The 19,827-nt window shown below is 37.9% G+C and overlaps 1 long non-coding RNA gene across 2 annotated transcripts in view; it reads left to right on the top strand.

Moving 5' to 3' along the window:
* LOC307194793 overlaps positions 1-19,827 on the top strand; it is a 474,472-nt gene that overhangs the window by 353,234 nt on the left and 101,411 nt on the right. For both annotated transcript variants that reach the window (XR_013830629.1, XR_013830630.1), the window contains one exon: positions 14,090-14,205. This is a non-coding gene — a long non-coding RNA (uncharacterized lncRNA). The remainder of the gene's footprint in view (positions 1-14,089; positions 14,206-19,827) is intronic.

A 19,827-nucleotide genomic window follows, 5' to 3' on the forward strand; every position in this document is an offset into this window, starting at 1 on the left:
ATAAAAGTCTACTGCATCTACGTACATATGTTTCAGTTATAGCCACACTGATTGAGTTTTTATTTAATCTGCTATTTTCAGCTACAAGTTCATTCTTTGTTTCATGCCAAGTTCCTTTTAGGATTTCCATGTGACTTGCGTTAGCATTCTTGGCTTCAAAACTACCTCTAATGAACCATTTACAATTTTTTTAAGAGTGCTTAAAAAATTAGGCTGTGACAGTTATCCAAAACATAATTTGATATGCTGTTTAATTATTTAATACGCTATTTAAAAATTGAAGTGTGGCCTCTGGTTCGTTGGTTGATATAGCACCATTAAGGTGGATTTGAAGCCCCTTCAAGACTATAATTGTTAGCTGAGTCCTTCATGGTCTGGATTTAGAAATTAGATTGTGTTCTAATAAAATGCTAATTCAAAAATGTCAACTTCAATGTTTTTAAAAATATGTCTTTAAAATATTACTAAACACCTACATCTTTTAAAAAATAATTACTAAGCTAAGGAAATTGAGTAAAATATTCTGTGAAAGTGGTCTAATCCATCTAGTTCTTCTTATTATGTTTATGTGCATTCACATTTACAGCCCATTTCCATATTCTCAAGAAAAATACATGATTCTTTTCTACAAAAATATTTATTGACCTAACATGGTTCAGATTTTTTTTTTTTTTTAAACATGGTTCAGATCTTTGTAATAACGGTGGGTCTTGAAGCAAACCTTATGATAGCTCTCGGTCTCTTCTATGATGATCGAACATCATGACAAAACCTCACAACTCTCTTTACAGGAGGAAAATGAAAGTGGCAAATGGCTCTCTCTGCAGTGTATTATCGAAGTGTGCATTTTTTGTGAAAAAAAATACCACTGCATTTTTTTCCAGGAGTAATACAAATGGAAACGAAAATGGAAATATAAAGTGGCTTAGTTAAATACCTTTTGAAGAGTACTCTGAAAACCTCTACATTAGACTTATCTGATGTTTAAAATGCAAATTATTGGCTAGTCTCAGACCTATGGAATCAGAAGTTTCTCTAAAATTTGAAAACCAATGATTGAGATGCTTAACTATATCTTGTTTCAGAAAGTTTTCCCTAAAAAAGAATAGCCATATATATATATACACACACACACACACACACACACACACACACACATATATATATGTATGTATAACTGAATCACTGTGCTGTACACCTGAAACTAACATGACATTGTAAATCAACTATACTTCAATTTAAAAAAATCGAAAAAACGTCTTCCCTCATCCTCAAAACCAGATTATTATTAGCCTTAACCATGCTCTTCTTTCATTTCATAACCCTTCCATTGTAATTACTGAAGAGATGGCAGGGGCTGTGCCTTCTCTGCTGTATTCTCAAAGTTTAGCACGGTAACTGACACACGGTAAAACCCTTAAGAAACGCTTTGTTGAATAAATAAATGACTAACTAGTATAACATAGAACTATGGCCACGATGAAGCAGAATTCTTGATGATAATCCAATTTCCCAGGTCACAGACAAAAGTGATTTTAAATAAATAGTAACTCCTTCCCTCTCCCATGACTCATGTCACCACCACTCTGGAGAAGAGTGTTCTTTTAACTATAATTTTCCAATCCACCACCTTTAAAACTGAACTGTCATATCAGAAGTGGTATTAAAGTATGTCTACAGCTCTACAACCATTCAAGCCAAATCTTTTGCTAATTCAAATTTAGAACAGGAAGTCCTCTGCACCCTTGGCATTGAAATCAAGAATGCTTTTAAAGAGAAGGAGTTAAAAATGCAACCAAGAGAAGTTCCATACAGTGAAGTGGTTGATTAAGAGTTAAGGGAAATGGAAGAAGCCACAGACACTAGAAACCTTGTATAATTCTTTGGGGTTAAGTCTGGAAATCAGTTAGAAAACCGTACTTAGAGAGTTTTGAAAATTTTGGCCAAGCATTCAAGATTAAGGGGTGTACTTTATTTACTTGAATATAGGGTGTAGTTTGTATTAAGAGCATCACCCCTTAAAGAAAGAGCATGGAGAGCTGATCTAGGAAAATGACCTCAGTGCACCTGCCCTTAAATTTATCTCATAAACCACGCTTCTGGGATAGAAAGGAGCCAAGAGAAGGAGATGCCTGGAACATTTCTTAATTTAAATGATACATTTAGTAACAACATTCAAGGCCCACAAGGCTAGAGCATGACTGTTTGGAAGTCAGTGACCACAGTATCTTTACCTGTGCCCCCTCCCAGTCCTACAAAGAGCTCTTGCTCATGGCAGGAGCTACTTGGTCAATACTTGTTGAATGTTGAATAAAAACAAAAGGAAAACTCACATAAAGCTAAGAATAGAGAATTTTAAATAATTGGGCTTTCTATCATTGAAATTTTGCTCTTGAGTATTATACTAAATTATAGACTAACCCTAAAAGTACTTATACTAAGATATAGACTCAGATGGGGTATGAAAGGTAAATACGATAAGACCAGTTAGGGCCTAAAGCCAGAGTGTGGGGTGGGAGCTCGGCCACTGGGAAGACAAGTACAGTTACTGAGATCAGAAACAAGCTGAGTTGATTCTGAACATCTGAGTTAATGGCCTGAGGCTTCTCTTCCTCAGCTTAAGGACTGGGTGAGTTGAAGATTTTTGAGTGGGATTTGAACACTTGGCCAAAGAAGGTTGATAAGTGGTTAAAGGTACTAAGACATAGGAGAAAGTTTACACAGTTTGGCTTGTGGAAACGTCTTCCTTTGGCACACTGATTAATAACTCCCAGGCAGGGTCAGATCCATGGGCATACAACCATGTGCAGCTAGAGGGGCTCCACACTTGCTTTAATGCTCTGCTGTCGCCATCTTGAAATTCTCAAGAATTTTATTTTAGAACTTGTATTTTATAAACGAGGCTCCATGGGGCAATGGAGCATGCACATGAGCAGAGAGGATATACACAAAACATACGTCTGCCATTCCTTGCCACCCCATTTGCATATAGTGTTCGTGATGCCCCATAAGCACAGGTTTCTGGTGGACCCATGACGTGGGCAAGTTCAGCAAGACTGAAAGCGAGTACAAGTAACATTTAAAACTGAAAGCCCAAGAGTCTGCACTTACAGCCTGAACAAGAACATGCTTTGAACAGAGATAAAAGGCAATGGGATTCTAAGAAACATAATCAATTTAAGAATCCCATCATGTTTTACTCCTGTTATTCCCCTGCATTAGCCAAACACTTTCACTGAAAATGATGACATAGAAAGAAAGGGAGAGATAGGGCAACCCATAGTTCCTTGTCCTTTCAGTTCCTCTTTAATCATCAGTAAGCTGAATGTAGAGAGTGTTGGTACAATGTGTATATATCAAGAAGTAATGTAAACACAGGGCAGCATTTCCACTCTTCTGGTAAGAACAAAATACATATGAACGTATGAGCTGCAAAATATAAATTGTGTTATTTCAATGATTCTGCATATGCTCTTACATTTGCGTTCAAAACTGACATAGCACAATATAAAAATGAACAGTAAAGTTCGTGCAAATACTTTAAAATTTTAATATCTTTCTGCTTAGAATGACATTAAATAAAAAATAAAAAACACCACGATAAGTCAAGAGAGAGGCCATGGAAGAAAAAAAAAGTTTACCTTTTAATACCTTTGATAGCATTTCCGCACCCCCCCCCGCCCCGCTGCTTTTTCTTTGTAAATTAAAGTATAGTTGATTTACAATGTTCTGTTAGTTTCACATGTAGAGCAAAGTGATTCAGTTACATATATATATATATATATATATATATATATATATATATTCTTTTTCAGATTCTTTTCTCTTATAGGTTATTACAAAATATTGAGTATAGTTTCTCCTCCCTGCTTTTTCAGCAAGAAGTTGTGCATTTTTATTTTGCACTGGACCCTGCAAAATAAATACTTGCTTTCAGGCAAGTATTCTAAGGAGCATTACCTTGGAAAATTCTGGAAAGAAGGAATGTCCGTAGGGAACTGAAGCCTGAAAGATTATCTCACCTCCTTCCCAGTTACAGGACAATTAAAGGGTATTGTCAGAGACTCTGATGAAGTAGGCAGATATGGACTCTGCTCCTTAGCTCTGTGGCCTTGTGAAAGTTGCCTAACCTTTCTGAGCCTCAGTTTCCCCATCTGTGAAAGTGGATAGTAAATGCACATGAGTGTTGTGAGGGATAGACACAACTCATACAAAGTGTCTACTACTAGTAAGCTCTTAATTAATGATAGCTATTACTGCTGTACTTAAAAGTTCTGTTAGTTCTGGGACCCATAGGACAGCCCTTATATATGGTAGATTAAGGATTGCTTTTGCAAAAGGATTTGAAGACATACTGATTTCCTCCTGATGCCTAAAATCCTACTACCAATCCACTTCTGATTATTCTAACTTTCCTTTCCACATGCCTTCCCAGAAAAGGTATGATACAAATCCTGAGCATCTCAATGTGAATGTAACAACAGATAGAGGCCATATCTGGAAAAGCAGTGGACACCTGGAGGGTGAGGTGGAGGGTGTTTCTGAAAGGGAAAACTGCCCCAGAATGAACGCATGAGGGAAGAGTAGAAGAAAGGACAAAAACAAATTCCACCTTCTTGGAAACTACAAGTTAGACTTGTGATCATTAAAGTGGACAAGCTTGAGCAAGTCAAACATCTTACAACTCATCGGTCTCAATTTCACATAAAATAACAGGTTGATTATTGTAAAAATGCCCTCACAATCTAAGATTTAAAATTCAGCAAGCATTCATCAGAGGCTTGTCCTATATATGACACAGTGCTAGGCACTTTAGGAGATACAAAAAGGAATAAGGAAAGATCCCTGCCCTCAAGGAGGTCACCATTTGGAAGAAAGGATGAGATCAACACACCTGCCGTGTATAATACAGGAAAGAAAAAGTACAACCGGGAGAATTGAGACTGAGATTCAGAGAAAAGAGCAGGCATCTTTGTATTTTGAGCTGATGCATATCTTTCTCTTTACTCTTCCTATCCCATGCTCACCTACATGAACTTTTTTGTTTTGCTACATACCAAGAAGCACATTTTTTTTTTTGCACATACACTATATCAAACATGCTGGAAACTTTCACCAATGTCACATCAGTTAATTCATGTAAATACTGCTAGGGTGAGAAAATGGGGCTAATAGAAGCTAAAGACTTACTCAAAGTCATGAAGCTAATGACTATCAGAGTCAAGTTTTGAACCCAGGTTAATGTGACTCCATAGTCCAATCTCGTTCCATTTCATTTCCATAAGAGCCTACCTGAGGTTCCCCAAAGAGACCATGTGGTTATGTTCCTCCACACTTTTGTGTCTGCTGTTACTCTATCTGGAATGACTTTAATCCCTTGTCTCTAGGATAAACTCCTGTACATAATTTCAAACCCAAATCAGCTATTAAACTCTTTTTTCCCACCTCTTCACCCCTCCAAAAGATCAATAACTCCCTATTCTCTGCTTCTAGGGATCTCCTGTATGTGCTGTTGTTTTACTTATCATGTTGTAGAGGAATTAATTTATAGATTTTTCATAACTTCTAGACAGTAAGTTCTTTGAGTGATGGTCCATATCTTTTCCGTGTTTGTATATTTAGCACATGGTAGGAGCTCAACAAATTTTTTCTGAAACACATTAAATTGGGTATTCAGTTAAGGGGATTAGTATTGGGAATTAGAACTTATATTTTTTGTAAAGGACCAGAAAGTAAATATGTTAGGCTTTGCAGGCCATAGGGTCTCTGTTGCAATTACTTCCCACTGCTGTTTCAGTGCAAAAACAGTCATAGAAAATAAAAGAATGAGTGTCACTGTGTTCCAATAAGACTTTGTTGACTAAAACAGTCTGGTAGACCAGGTTTGGCACTCACACTGTAGTTTGCTAACCCCTCATGCATCGTATGCCAGTAGCTTATATTATGAGTGGGAATAGAGGCCTTCCCAAGCAGAAGAAACCGCATGTGCAAACGCCCTGCGACAGTATCAGTTCAAGGAAAAACACAAACCAGTAGGGCTGGTTTATGGTGTACAAAGAAGGGAGTCATAATAGATACATCTGGTAAAGTGGGGCAAGGGTATGGACCTCAACAGCTAGAGTAAAGGTCTATTCTAAATCCAGTAGGTATGGGAATGCCATTGAAGTTTTTTAACAAATTGATGACCTGCAGCGACTATACATTAGAAATTAAACTGCCCACACATATACTTGAAGCACATGGATCAAGAGGTTTGTAAAATAACCTAAGCAAAGGAATAGCAGCAATAAAAATGGAAAAACATGGGCAAATATGGGAGTGACAGAAGCAAAGTCAGCAGGAACTGGTAACCTATTGCATATCAGCATGAACACAATAAAAATGACACTGACTTTTCTAGCCTTGTGTCTGGGAATACAGCAGACCCAATAATAAAATCAGGAAGGGCAAGAGGAGGAACTGACTTCAGAAAAAAAAAATGATAAATTTGTTTCAGACATGTTAAGTCTGATTTTAATACTTGTTTTGCCTGGTCAAAGCCCAAGTTTAAATACTGTGAATTATGACAACATTCCTTTCCAAAACTGGATTAAAATATTTCTGACATTTGGCAGGGAAAAGACTTTTAAGTTCTTTTCCAAAATATACCTTTCTATGATGTTTGATCTCTGTTTAATTTTTATTTTAAGCTCCACTTGTCCTAACAACTAAAGAATACTTAGGAATTTTTCTCTCCTTCCCTGTGTCTTTTAATTTTTCCAGTTGTGTGCTATGTAATTCAGACCATTCACTTTAAGTTCACATTTTCTCTGTAAAAACGGGATAAATTAATGGTCAGCACAGGGGATTTGGGTCTTCCCTTATGAAATGTGATTACTGAGTAAGCAGACTCAGGGTACAGTCCAACAATAAGAACAAAAAAACCTAAATATCAAGCTAGAGAGACAATTGAAATTGAACTCCAATCATAAGATATGTCCTGAAGGAAAGTTGATGTGGCACATAGAAATTGAGGTCAGGCCCCAAATAGCCAAAGCAATCTTGAGAAAGAAAAACGGAGCTGGAGGAATCAGGCTCCCGGACTTCAGACTATACTACACAGCTACAGTAATCAAGACAGTATGGTACTGGCACAAAAACAGAAATATAGATCAATGGAACAGGATAGAAAGCCCAAAGATAAACCCACGCACATATGGTCATCTTATCTTTGATAAAGGAGGCAAGAATATACAATGAAGAAAAGACAGCCACTTCAATAAGTGGTGCTGGGAAAACTGGACAGCCACATGTAAAAGAATGAAATTAGAACCCTCCCTAACACCGTATACAAAAATAAGCTCAAAATGGATTAAAGACCTAAATGTAAGGCCAGACACTATAAAACTCTTAGAGGAAAACATAGGCAGAACACTGACATAAATCACAGCAAGATCCTTTTTGACCCACCTTCTAGAGAAATGGAAATAAAAGCAAAAATAAACAAATGGGACCTAATTAAACTTAAAAGCTTTTGCACAGCAAAGGAAACCATAAACAAGATGAAAAGACAACCCTTGGAATGCGAGAAAATATTTGCAAATGAAGCAACCGACAAAGGATTAATCTCCAAAGTATACAAGCAGCTCAATATCAAAAAAATAAACAACCCAATCCAAAAATGGGCAGAAGACCTAAATGGACATTTCTCCAAAGAAGATCTACAGATTGCCAACCAACACATGAAAGGATGCTCAACATCACTAATCATTAGAGAAATGCAAATCAAAACTACAATGAGGTATCACCTCACACCAGTCAGAATGGCCATCATCAAAAAATGTACAAACAATAAATGCTGGAGAGGGTATGGAGAAAAGGGAACCCTCTTGCACTGTTGGTGGGAATGTAAACTGATACAGCCACTATGGAGAACAGTATGGAGGTTCCTCAAAACACTAAAAATAGAACTACCATATGACCCAGCAATCCCACTACTGGGCATATACCCTGAGAAAACCATAATTCAAAAATACACATGCACCACAACGTTCATTGCAGCTCTATTTACAATAGCCAGGACACGGAAGCAACCTAAGTATCCATCAACAGATGAATGGATAGAGAAGATGTGTCACATATATACAATGGAATATTACTCAGCCATAAAAGGAAATGAAATTGAGTTATTTTTAGTGAGGTTGATGGACCTAGAGTCTGTCATACAGAGTGAAGTAAGTCAGAAAGAGAAAAACAGATACTGTATGCTAACACATATTCATGGAATCTAAAAAATCAACAACAAAAAATGGTTCTGAAGAACCTAGGGGCAGGACAGGAATAAAGATGCAGACATAGAGAATGGACTTGAGGACATGGGGAGGAGGAAGGGTAAGCTGAGACGAAGTGAGAGAGTGGCATGGACATATATACACTACCAAATGTAAAATAGATAGGTAGTGGGAAGCAGCCGCATAGCACAGGGAGGTCAGCTCTGTGCTTTGTGACCACCTAGAGTGGTGGGATAGGGAGGGTGGGAGGGAGATGCAAGAGGGAGGGGATATGAGGATATATGTATATGTATAGCTCATTCACTTTGTTATAGAACAGAAACTAACACACCATTGTAGAGCAATTATACTCCAATAAAGATGTTTACAAAAAGAAAAAGAGGGCTTCCCTGGTGGCGCAGTGGTTGAGAGTCCGCCTGCTGATGCAGGGGACACGGGTTCGTGCCCTGGTCCGGGAAGATCCCACATGCCGCGGAGCGGCTGAGCCCGTGAGCCATGGCTGCTGAGCCTGCGTGTCCGGAGCCTGTGCTCCACGACGGGAGAGGCCACAACAGTGAGAGGCCCGCATACCGCAAAGCAAAAAAAAAAGACATGGAAGAACTTTAAATACATATTTAGTTTTCTTAAAAGTGAAAGAAGCCAATCTGAAAAGGCTACATATTACATGATTCCAACCACATGACATTCTGGAAAAGGCAAAACTATGGAGACAGTAAAAAATATCCGTAGTTGCCAGGGGTTGGCAGGGAGGGGATGAATAGGTGGAGCCCAGAGGAATTTTAAGGCAGTGTAACTATTCTGTATGATAATATAATGAAGGATACATGACGTTACACATTTGTCCATACCCATAGAATATACAACAAGAGTGAACCCTAATATAAACTAGAGACTTTGGGTGATGATGACATGTCAAAGTAGGTTCATCAATTGTAGTAAATGTACCATGGTGGTAAGGAATGTTGATAATAGGGAAGGCTATTCATGTGTGGCAACAGAGGGTATATGGGAAATCTCTCAATTCTTCCTCTCAATACCTTCCTCTCAATTCTTCTGTGAACATAAAACTGCTCTAAAAAACCAGTCTTAATAAATTAAGAAAAAATTAAGTTTACTAAAAGAAAAAAAAAATAGATCCTAAAAAGGATGATCAAATCAAAAGTTACAAGAGAAACTTGCAAATAAAAATTATACCACAATCTGAACAATCTGTCTGTAGTTTAGTTATTAGTATTGTACCAAAGATAATTTCTTAGTTCTGACAAATGTAGCATGGTTATGTAAGATATTCACATTAGAAGAAGCTGAATAAAGGTAGCCAGGAGCACTCTATTGCTATCTTTGCAACTTCTCTGTAAAATCTAAAATAATTCCAAAGTAAAATAGGAAAAAAAAAATCTCCACATAGCTTTCTGGTACTAAAATTTACGTGCTTGAAAGATTAGTCATTGCTTAGGATGGCTTTTCTTCCAAAAGCCCTTACTGCAATGAGTCAAGTAAGTCAGTTGCTCAGGGCACATATGTAGAAACTGACGGACCTTTTTTCCAAGCCTCGCTCTGTTATTTACTAGCTGTGTGACTTGGAGCAGGTTTACTTAACTTCCGTAAGTCTCTACTTATTTCACCTATAAAGTGAGTACACTAATACTTGCCCATTGCAAAATAATCCAGAGTGTGTTGCACATTGCCTGACACATGGATAGTGCTCAATAAATGTGACAGTTAGTAGTACTGATTGATATCTGTATATCATCTGTGTGTGTGTGTGTCAAAATTTAACCTCTCCGCAGGCAGAGCTGCCTATGCAGCACTCAGTGTGTCTCATCACTGCCCCAAATGAAACACTAGACTTGTTTTGCTGTGCTTTGGGTTCACAAACAGAAGTTGCGTTCCAGCCTTCTCTCAGAAATACGATTTTCAACTCAGCCCCTCTTTTATATTAAAGTAAGCACCATGACCAGATGGTCCCTGTTCTGGAGTTCCAGAATGACATTAAAAATGAGTGGGCAGAGGGATTTTATTAGTCATTTGTTGGCTTCATAGCAGCCATTTCCATGAAATTATAGGACAATGACAAAATTAAAGCAGCTTATGCTGGGCTTTGGAAAGCTGGTCTCTGTGTCTGCAAGTACTCACAGGTCAGGAATGTAGAACAGGGGCAATAAATTAAAGAGTTACTGCTTGGCAATCCCAGGTCCTTTTGGCTGAGAAGCCAAGACCTCTCTGGAGCTAGGCCCTGAGGAAAATAATCTAATGACTGGAAATACTGCCATGCTGAAGAAGGCCTGCAACACCTCAGCCTTCTGGTTAGCATTACGCCACCAGTGGAAGGGAGGTAGCTCTTAAAGGGCTGTGGGAAGCTGCCCATGAACTGGATCTAATAGGTGAAAGAGAAAATGGAATCAAACCTGGGACTTTAAGCCAACCCATCAAGGCAGAGGCTCCTGTTCAAGTATTCCCTGGCCAGCCAGTCCCCTGATTACATTTCCCTACCTTGGCCGCCCTCGTCTCTGCCCTACCGTTCCTCTCTGAAGCTGCCTTCCCACTACCTGCACCCACCTCCTCCAGCCTACCCTGCAGCTCCATCTCATAAGCTAATGACAGATACTGTGGAACAAATAAATATGGAGCTTAGAGACTCAAGACCTGAGTTCTGGTCCTAACTCCACCACTCGCTATGTGAAAAAGAGAATGAACATCTCTCACAGTTACAGCTTTCTCACACTGAATAACTTCCTTTGCATTAAAAACAACAAATTCCTCATTTGGTCTATAATTTCCATATGGGATTGTTGGGAGGTTTAAATGAAACATTTTAAAAGTGTCTAGTACCTTGCAGGCACTCAATTGACATTAATTACCTCCCCCTTATTATCCATCAGAGAACTTTAGGAAAATACCCAGGGATTAGTAGTATAATTTCCACTGTCATTGGCCTCAATTTTGGCCTTGCTCATAGCACAGTGAAAAGTAGAATGTCTTAGCATTCCCAAAAATATTGCCTTTTGAGTTTTTAAAAGCCAAGTGAATATCAAACTTGAATTGTCTGCTCTCTGAGCTCAGATTCCTCTGACAAAAATCGGTTTTGATTGTTACACCAATATGTAGGAAGTAACTAGTGAATTGAATGGCCTTCTTTCTTAACACCCATATGATATTTGCTTGAATAATTTTGCTGACTCTTTCCACGTATATTTTTACTCTAAATCCATTGAGAAGAGAATAGTTAATGTGTCCTGGTCTAGATATTGTGTCTCCTTGGAAGCTTTTTATAAATATCTTCAAGATATGCACCCTCTTTTCCCAAAGAAAAGACACAGAAGTGATTGGAATCCACTTCTAAATATTATCCATTTCTTTAGCAGCTCCTAGAATTTCTAAAGGTGACAGAAAGTCTGCTTTTGTATTTTTTTGAGAATGATAGGGAAATAGAAGCCATTTACAACTGACTAAAAGGTTGTATTAACTTTTCAGATTGCCTTTCCTTTAAAATCTCAGGTTGGATTCTTAAGTGCCTTTGTTTCCAAAGCAGACAAGGGTCAGTCAGCTGCGGTGCTTCATCTGGACAGCGTGTTAGTGTCAGAGTAACTGTCATTTTTTGTGCAATGATTTCAGCAGGGAGCTCTTATCTGTCTGCACACCTCAAATTTCTGAACTCAGTAACAATTGATCAAGTGTTAACTAGACCTATTGTGGTGACCATTTTGCAGTTTTTACACGTATCGAATCATTGTGTTTTACGCCTGAAAGTAATATAATGGTATATGTCAATTATACTTCAATAAAATATTATGTATTTTTTCCCTTACCCTATATTGTATCTGGTCTCCAACTTATAGAATAAATTATATTTTAATGTGATTACTTAAAAAACTTTAGTTAGAATGATGATTAGATTTTGAATGAAGAATAAACATATGAAATTTTTTTTAAAAAATTGAGAGGGCTGGTAATGAAATGTAGCAGGTAAGAGTTAAATTCAGTGTATGGTAAAAGGAAAATTGTTTTAAGATGAAGAAGAGGAAGAGAAGAAAGCCATAAAAGCAAAGTAGAATAAATAATTATAACACCAGGGAAGCAGGATGTATAGTGATTAGGAGCACAGATGCCCTATGTTCTCAATGCAGATCTACCCATGTTAGTTGTGTGATTTTAAGGAAATTACTTAACCTGTCTGTGTCTTAATTTTGTCACCTATACCAGAGATGACGTGCTAATGGTATCTGTCTAATAAGGTTGCTAAAAGGAGTAAATGAGTTAGCATCTATCACATAGTAAGCACCATGTAAACTTTGTTACACAAATAAAAATCATAATGGCATAGTAGGTACATGACACAATGCATTTGTCAAAACCCATGGAAATTTATAGCACAAAGAGTAAAATTTATGAAGCCCTCATCATGTGATAGGCACTTTCTATGCATTAACTTTATAACCCCAAAATAACTGGTACCAGAAAAGATGCCACTTACAATGAATCAACCAAAACTAGGGTCTTAACTTTCATAGTGAGTAGTAAAAAAATAGGTTTGATTGGACATCCATTTCAAAAAGAAAACTAAAATTATGAAACTAACTTTATTAAAATATACATTTTTTAAAGTTTATGTTATGCATGTATATTTATTTATTTATATTTATATAATTGGTTGCACTGGGTCTTAGTTGCAGCACGTGGGCTCCTTAGTTGCAGCAGGCAGGCTCCTTAGTTGTGGCTCAAGGGCTCTTTAGTTATGCATGTATACTTACATGGGAATTCTTAGAATTAACAAGTAGCAAATCAACTTGGGTTTGTTTTAGTATAATTTTTGCAACCAAAATATATGATGTCATGAAATGGCATCTTTTTCTTTGAAGCATGATCTTAAAGAGGATATTTTTACAAAAGATATTTTATGACTTGCTTAATTTTCCCAATATTTCTTTTAATCCCCTGATGTTCAAATCATTCGCCTCTGAAGAAACTATCCTATTACCATCTTTGTCCCCCATGAAGTCCAGCCAGATCACACCACTTAGAGTTATTCTTTCCTGCCTTTGTCTTCCAGAATCTTTTTTTCCCCTTCTTCTCTGGTAACCTCATTTCATTCTGTTGGGTATTATAATTAGTCATTTAAATGCCTTTCCTTTGCCAGAAAATGATACTAAGAACTGCAACAATGTCTAAGTAAGTTTTATGTCCTCTGTAGCACCTAAAATGGTGCCTTGTGTTCAGTCAGCTGCAGTTTCCCCATTTATAAACTAGAGGAGAGTAACAAAACCTGAAATTCCTAATTCACAGGATTACTGTGAGAACTCATGAGACTGACCTTCCGCCCCCAGACAGGGCCATGAGGCCACTGGCGCTTTCTTAATCTTCCCTGAGAATGCCAATCCCTCTGCTTCATAAGCCACAGCAGGGAGAGTTTAGAACTTTATATCTTCCCAATAGCCCAGGTTTGTCAATACACTTCGACCTGCATGGTAACTCCAGTCTATTAACCTCTGACCTCTGAGATACAGCCTTGAGAACAATTCTGAGACCACGTACTGGACCAATGGGAGAGACTGCCATGATGGGATAGAAATGTCTGCCATGACTTTAGGATTGGGAACTGGTGACGTGTGATCTATAATCTCAAAGCATGGCCACCAGCAGTTACTCCGTGCCGATTGTGCATGCTGCTTTTCACATCAAGGAGTAGAATTGATTTCCCCCCACTGAATCTGGGCTGGCCTTGTAACTTGCTTTGACAAATAGAATTTGGAAGTAGTGATGTGGGACTTCTAAAGCTAAGACTTGAAAGAGACTAACAGTTTTTGCTTCTTCTCTTTTAGAATCCAGATGCCATCTAAAAGTCTGACTTACCTGAGGCCACCATGCTCTAAGGAAGCCCAAGATAGCCATGTGGAGAGAGAGGGGCCATGCAGAAGATCACCGAGGTGTCTGTCATGTGAGTGAAGCCTTATTGGACCTTCAGGTCCACTGAATGCAGTTGAATGACTCTAGGTGCCATTATGTGGAACTGAAGAGCCAGCGAGATGTGCCCCACAGAATCATCAAAAATAGCAACTTGTTTTAAGCCATTAGGTATTGGGATGGTTTGTTACACAGCAATAGATAACTGAAACAGGGTAGTTTGGACCAGAGTTTTGCCATTTCTAAATTAAAGGGTACTGGTTAGCTCCCAGGCCCCTATTCCAGGTAATCTAATTCAATTGCTTAGAGATTAGTATATTTTAAAACTGTCGATCAGACTCTCCTGTAGAATTAGGGTTCAGAACCACAGGTCCAGGTAGAATCATAACTGGATGCACCAATTTAGAAAGTCAAACTGAGCTGAAACAGAGGAATAAGACTTTATCTGGCTAATCCCAGATAAACAAAACAAAACAAAAACTCCTTAGTCATCAACAACAAGCCTCATTACGTCAGGCAAGATGCAGAGGAGCAAATAGAGAAGAACACAGCAATTAGAGATAAATGAGTAAACGGAAGATAAAAGAACACTCCTCTTTGGTTTTTTTTCCCCCTGAGCAAATATAATTTTTCTATGTTTTTTTCTATCTCAGTCTTTTCCGTGTGTCTGTACTAAATGAAACTTGCCTGGAGTTGGGTGATAAAAGTCTACATTTCATTCCTATTAATGTCATCTTGAACTAAGTTTGCAGTGTGTTTATGGGTCCATTAGGTCCTTATCCCCAAATTCAGGCCCAGTATTACCTGAGTTGCAGCATAATTAACCGTACGAACAAGATAGATAGATAGATAGATATACATATTTTTTTGCCAAAATTTTCAGGATGTTACATTGTGCCTCATATCCCATTTTCAACTGAAATTTGGATTAAAAATGTTTGACAGTTTTTGGCGAAAACACAAGAGGAAGGAGTTTAAGCCCCTCAGATGTGTGGAGTGCTATTATATATGTTCACATTATACTGTAAAGTCATTAAGGAAATACATATGCCAAACCACATCATCAATTTTGAGATATTGACTCTAACAGAGATGTCAATATTCTAGTCACATCAGCAGAGTTTAATTTCAACTAATGTCTACTGACATGTGACACTTTGCCTGCCCTTTAAACCATTTATATATTTGCTTTAGGCAAAATGCATTCTGTCTCTTTTGATATATAATTAACAAGTACTTGAATCTAAAAAAACTGTAGACATGAAAGAAAGAAAAAAAGGAAGGAAGGAAGAAAGGAGGGAGGGAGGGAAGGAAGGAAGAAAGGAAAGAAAGAGAAAGAAAGTGCTGGTTTTCACTGGAAGTATGTCTGCGTTTGAAGCCTCATATTTCAGAAGCTGAAATAAGAGTCTCCAGTGGTTTTGATTATAATGGTTGCTATGTGGTCCTTGCGCTTTCCAGGGCACCTCACATAAGACCACATGTGAGATTGGCTGAATAGCGCTGATTAGTGAATGAATATTACAGAGAAAAGCCTAGAGGTCTTTCAGCCCCCAGCCACTTTCCAGGAGGGGGAAGAACATCCTCTGGGCCAGGCACATTCCGTCTTTGGATGTGTTACTATGAAATACTTTCATCGCTCCAGTTTCTACTTATGTGGATTTTTCCTGGCTCCAGCTCAGCGACCTGATTCTCTAATTTTCCCCCCTCTGAGAACATACTTTTTTCTTAAGTTATTTTTTCTCTGAAATCCACACTGCCTCCCCTCCCTTCCCTTTTGATTTCTTATTCAGCTTGGAGACTACCTCACCAGTTGTGATTAGCCTGAATACTTGAGGGAGGGAGGAGGGCTCTCCTTAGGGAGCAGCGGAATAAAGCGAGATCCCTTCTTCTAAGAGTAAGGAAGAGAAACCCAGGCCCACGTAAGCTGATTAGGGCTCTCTCTGCTTTTTCATCTATTGTAAAGCACCAAACTCTGATGAGGGCCTCTTCTCTCTGTTATTTCATAAACTTAATTGACCCATACCGCACACTCTCAGCTTGTTAGGCTAGATATACTTTCTAATATACTTTCCTGGACCAAGTAAAGAGCAGAAATATACAACGTTTAAGTGCAAGTTAGCAGCTTTCTCAGTTTTTCTATCTCAGTCTTTTCCGTGTGTCTGTTGTAAATGAAACTTGCCTGGAGTTGGGTGACAGAGGTCTGCATTTCATTCCCATTAATGTCATCTGGAGCTAATTTTGCAGTGTGTTAGTGGGTCCATTAGAACCTTACAAATACTATTTCTGTGAAAAAATTATGTTTCCTATGTTTTTCACAAGTCAATTTGTCATTTTTTTCAATCATAATAGCTATGATTCATGCATGCTGTGCTCTGTTCAGCTTTTTAACTACATTATCTCTAATAGTCCCCAAAATAACCCTGAAAGTAGTTATCAATATCCCCATTTTATAGATGATGAGTCTGAAGCTTAGAGTTAAGTGTATAATAATTTGCCCAAAGGGGCACAGTTAGTAAGTGTCAGACCTGAGATTCAAACCCAGGACGCTTTAGCTCCAAACCTTTATATTAACCACTATGTTCAACTGCCTTTCAAAAACATGCATGGCCAGCTTGAAAATTATTGAAGAGGGAGAGAATGAGGAATTTTTTTTTTAAGAACAGGAAAGAAAGGAAAAGAAATGAAAAAGTTCCCTGGGGTGGGTATGAGAGTGGGGAGAACGAAGGAGTGGCTGTTCAGAGCTGTTTAAACTGAGGGCAGGGCAGTGCAGAAACACCCTGTTTTACGGAAAGCTAATTTAATACAAGAAAGCATGTTATCTAGATGCCCAGTTTCCAAGAATGGTTACAGGCAATGCCATGTTTAAAAACCAGTTGTTGAATTTGATGCAAACTCTGCCTAATAACAAGAAGTCGCTGAGCTGCCAGGCAATCCCCTTTATCAATTGATGGCCATTATCGATTTGGAGAAGAGATTGACTTCTCCCTTTTAATACAGAAAGCATAAAATTCTAGTCTGCTACCATAAAATTTCATAAACTTTCTCTTGACCCTTTAATAAGTATAAAAACAAGAAGAAATATGAAGACAGAAACCTACTTCATCATGTATGCACATCCCCGTTTGCATGCTAAGACCATAATATTTTATTCCCTTTTATGTATTTTTCAAATTTCAAAACAAATATCTATATAATTAGAATTATTAGGTACTGATTTAAAAATCTCTGTTGATTTGTATTAGTTTATCAAAATTGATGTTGAGAATGGGCACTTGCCATATGATTGCTTTGTTGATAGACACTCTCTTTAGATCAAAGGCTCCTGACTGAAGAGCCTGTTATACTGACACCAAGCATACCAGGAACTTGCTCCCTGACCTATATAAGGTAACTATTTTGTGTTTGGCTTTATCGTGGATGAAGCTCCTGGTATTTTCCAGAGCAACTATAGCTGAGAGTTGGCTGTCTGGCTGGAACTGAATCTCTAAGAGCTACATAGATGAAATCATGGGAGACCATGGTGGCTGGTCAACAGATACTTGGAAACCTATGGGAAATGTAATTTCATTTTACCTTTGAGGTTTGTGTCAAGAAGATCATTCACTTTTGCAACCGTGGCACTGAGACATTTTTGTAATTTCCCATAGCTTAAGAGCTTTTCATGCTGCATTAAGTATCTATGGTGTTTAAACAGCATTACAGCCTATTAAATCCACGACCCACAAAATAAGGAGCTCTATAGACACAAAAGAGTAATGCACAAGAACAGTTTTCTATAAGGTTATTTCTCTATAAAATAGAAAAAAGAAAGCCTTTATGTAAAATAGGAATTTGGGTCCTTGGGTCATTGATAAATGGAATATAAAGGGGAAAAAATTTCAACTGCTTCTACCTAATTTCCTCTGTCACATGATTTGGCTTCTTACAGCAAATGTGTCTGTGGCATTACACATTCAAGGCATTAGTAGTCATTGCCTTAGAATTCATGACTTCTTACTTTCCATGCCGAAGTTTGACCACACCTGTGTACCCAATACGCAGCAAGGAACCTTCTCATTGCAATAAAAATAGCTTCAACCAGGGACTGCTCTAATTTTGCTTGGCTTTGGTCTTATGAAATGACTCACCTAACGCTTTTTAAAACTTCTCTGCATATTGAATAAATAAAATGTAACTGAATCACTAATTTGCAGTAACTAACTGCACTAACTAACCCTCACTTGAAGATAGAAGGATTGCAAAATTTTATGCCCTGAAATGAAGCTACTTTTTTTTTTTTAATGGATGCTTTGGAAAATCACCGTTTGACTTCTGGACACAGTGTTTCAGACTCCAGTGTTAATTTTATTAAGCAGTATAATCAGAAAGTCACTTGAATCATCATGTAATAATTTGTGTTTCTGGACCTTAATAGATATGGCTGTAAGAACTCAATGCTCAAATAATTATTCCAATAAAGAGAGACATAATCAACCCAATGTTATTCAGACCCCAAAGTAACTCACTGTAGTGATTCTTTTTTTTTTTAATGTAATCTTAAAAAAAAGAAAGAATAGAGAACTAGGAATTTTGGGAGGCTTCCTACAACGATGGTGAGTTGGTAACTTTGGAAACTCGAAAGGAGGTAGAGAGACACATTTTATTGAATCTTACACCAAGTACACACAGTCTAAGGGAATGAGGGTAAATTTCCTAATTTCGACAGAATTTCACTCTACTCTTTAGCAAAATTGAACTAGTTGTACTGAGGGATCTCACCATACGCTATGGAGAATAATTTATGTATAATTTAAATACAAAAGTAGTAAAATATTCAGGGAATAAACCCAAATATCTGCAGTGTCAAAACACTGTACAATAATATATAGTACCCATCACCCTCCCTTTTAAAATCCTGCTTATTAATATTACTTTTTCTAGTCTAAATGGTACTCATATTCATTTATATGAAGGCTTTCTTAGATTACAATTTCACATTCATTTGACAAACATTTAATGAGTACTTAGTGCTGTGTTGTATAGAGGATGATGAATATGGTTCAGCATTCAGATTGCTCACAGAGTAGCTGCAGAGATAGAAATACAGGCCAATAATTGTCATTGTGAAAATGTTACGAGAGTATCAAGTATTATGGGGTCCCAGGGGAAGGAAGGTACTATTTGGGTCTCTTCCATTTTCTGGTATCCATACTCCTTACAGGCTTTCATCCTCACCACGCCACACTGTTCTTATCCAGGTCAACAATGGCTCCCATGTTGCTAAATCTGGGTCATGTCTTAGTCCTCATCTCACTCAATATGTCAACAATATTTCACACAGTTGTTCATTTCCTCCTTCTTGAAAGACTTCCTTCACTTGGCTCCTGGGAGGTCACTCTTGCTTCACTTCATGTCTCACGGTCACTCCTTTTAAGTCTTCTGTGTTGGCTCTTCTACAGCTTTCCAAGCTGTGAACATCAAGTACTTCAGAACTCAGTCCCTGAACTCTACTCTCTTCTCCCTTCTCTCTAAGTGATCCTACCTCATTTCAGGGCTTTAAGTATCATCTATTTCAGATAACTCCCCAATACCTACCCCCACCCACGATATTCCCACTGAACTCCAAAGCATTTATGCAACGGCCTACCTGACATTTCCACTTACAGGTCCAACAGGC

Source organism: Stenella coeruleoalba, assembly GCF_951394435.1.
Source record: "Stenella coeruleoalba genome assembly, chromosome: 11".
Lineage (NCBI taxonomy): Eukaryota > Metazoa > Chordata > Mammalia > Artiodactyla > Delphinidae > Stenella > Stenella coeruleoalba.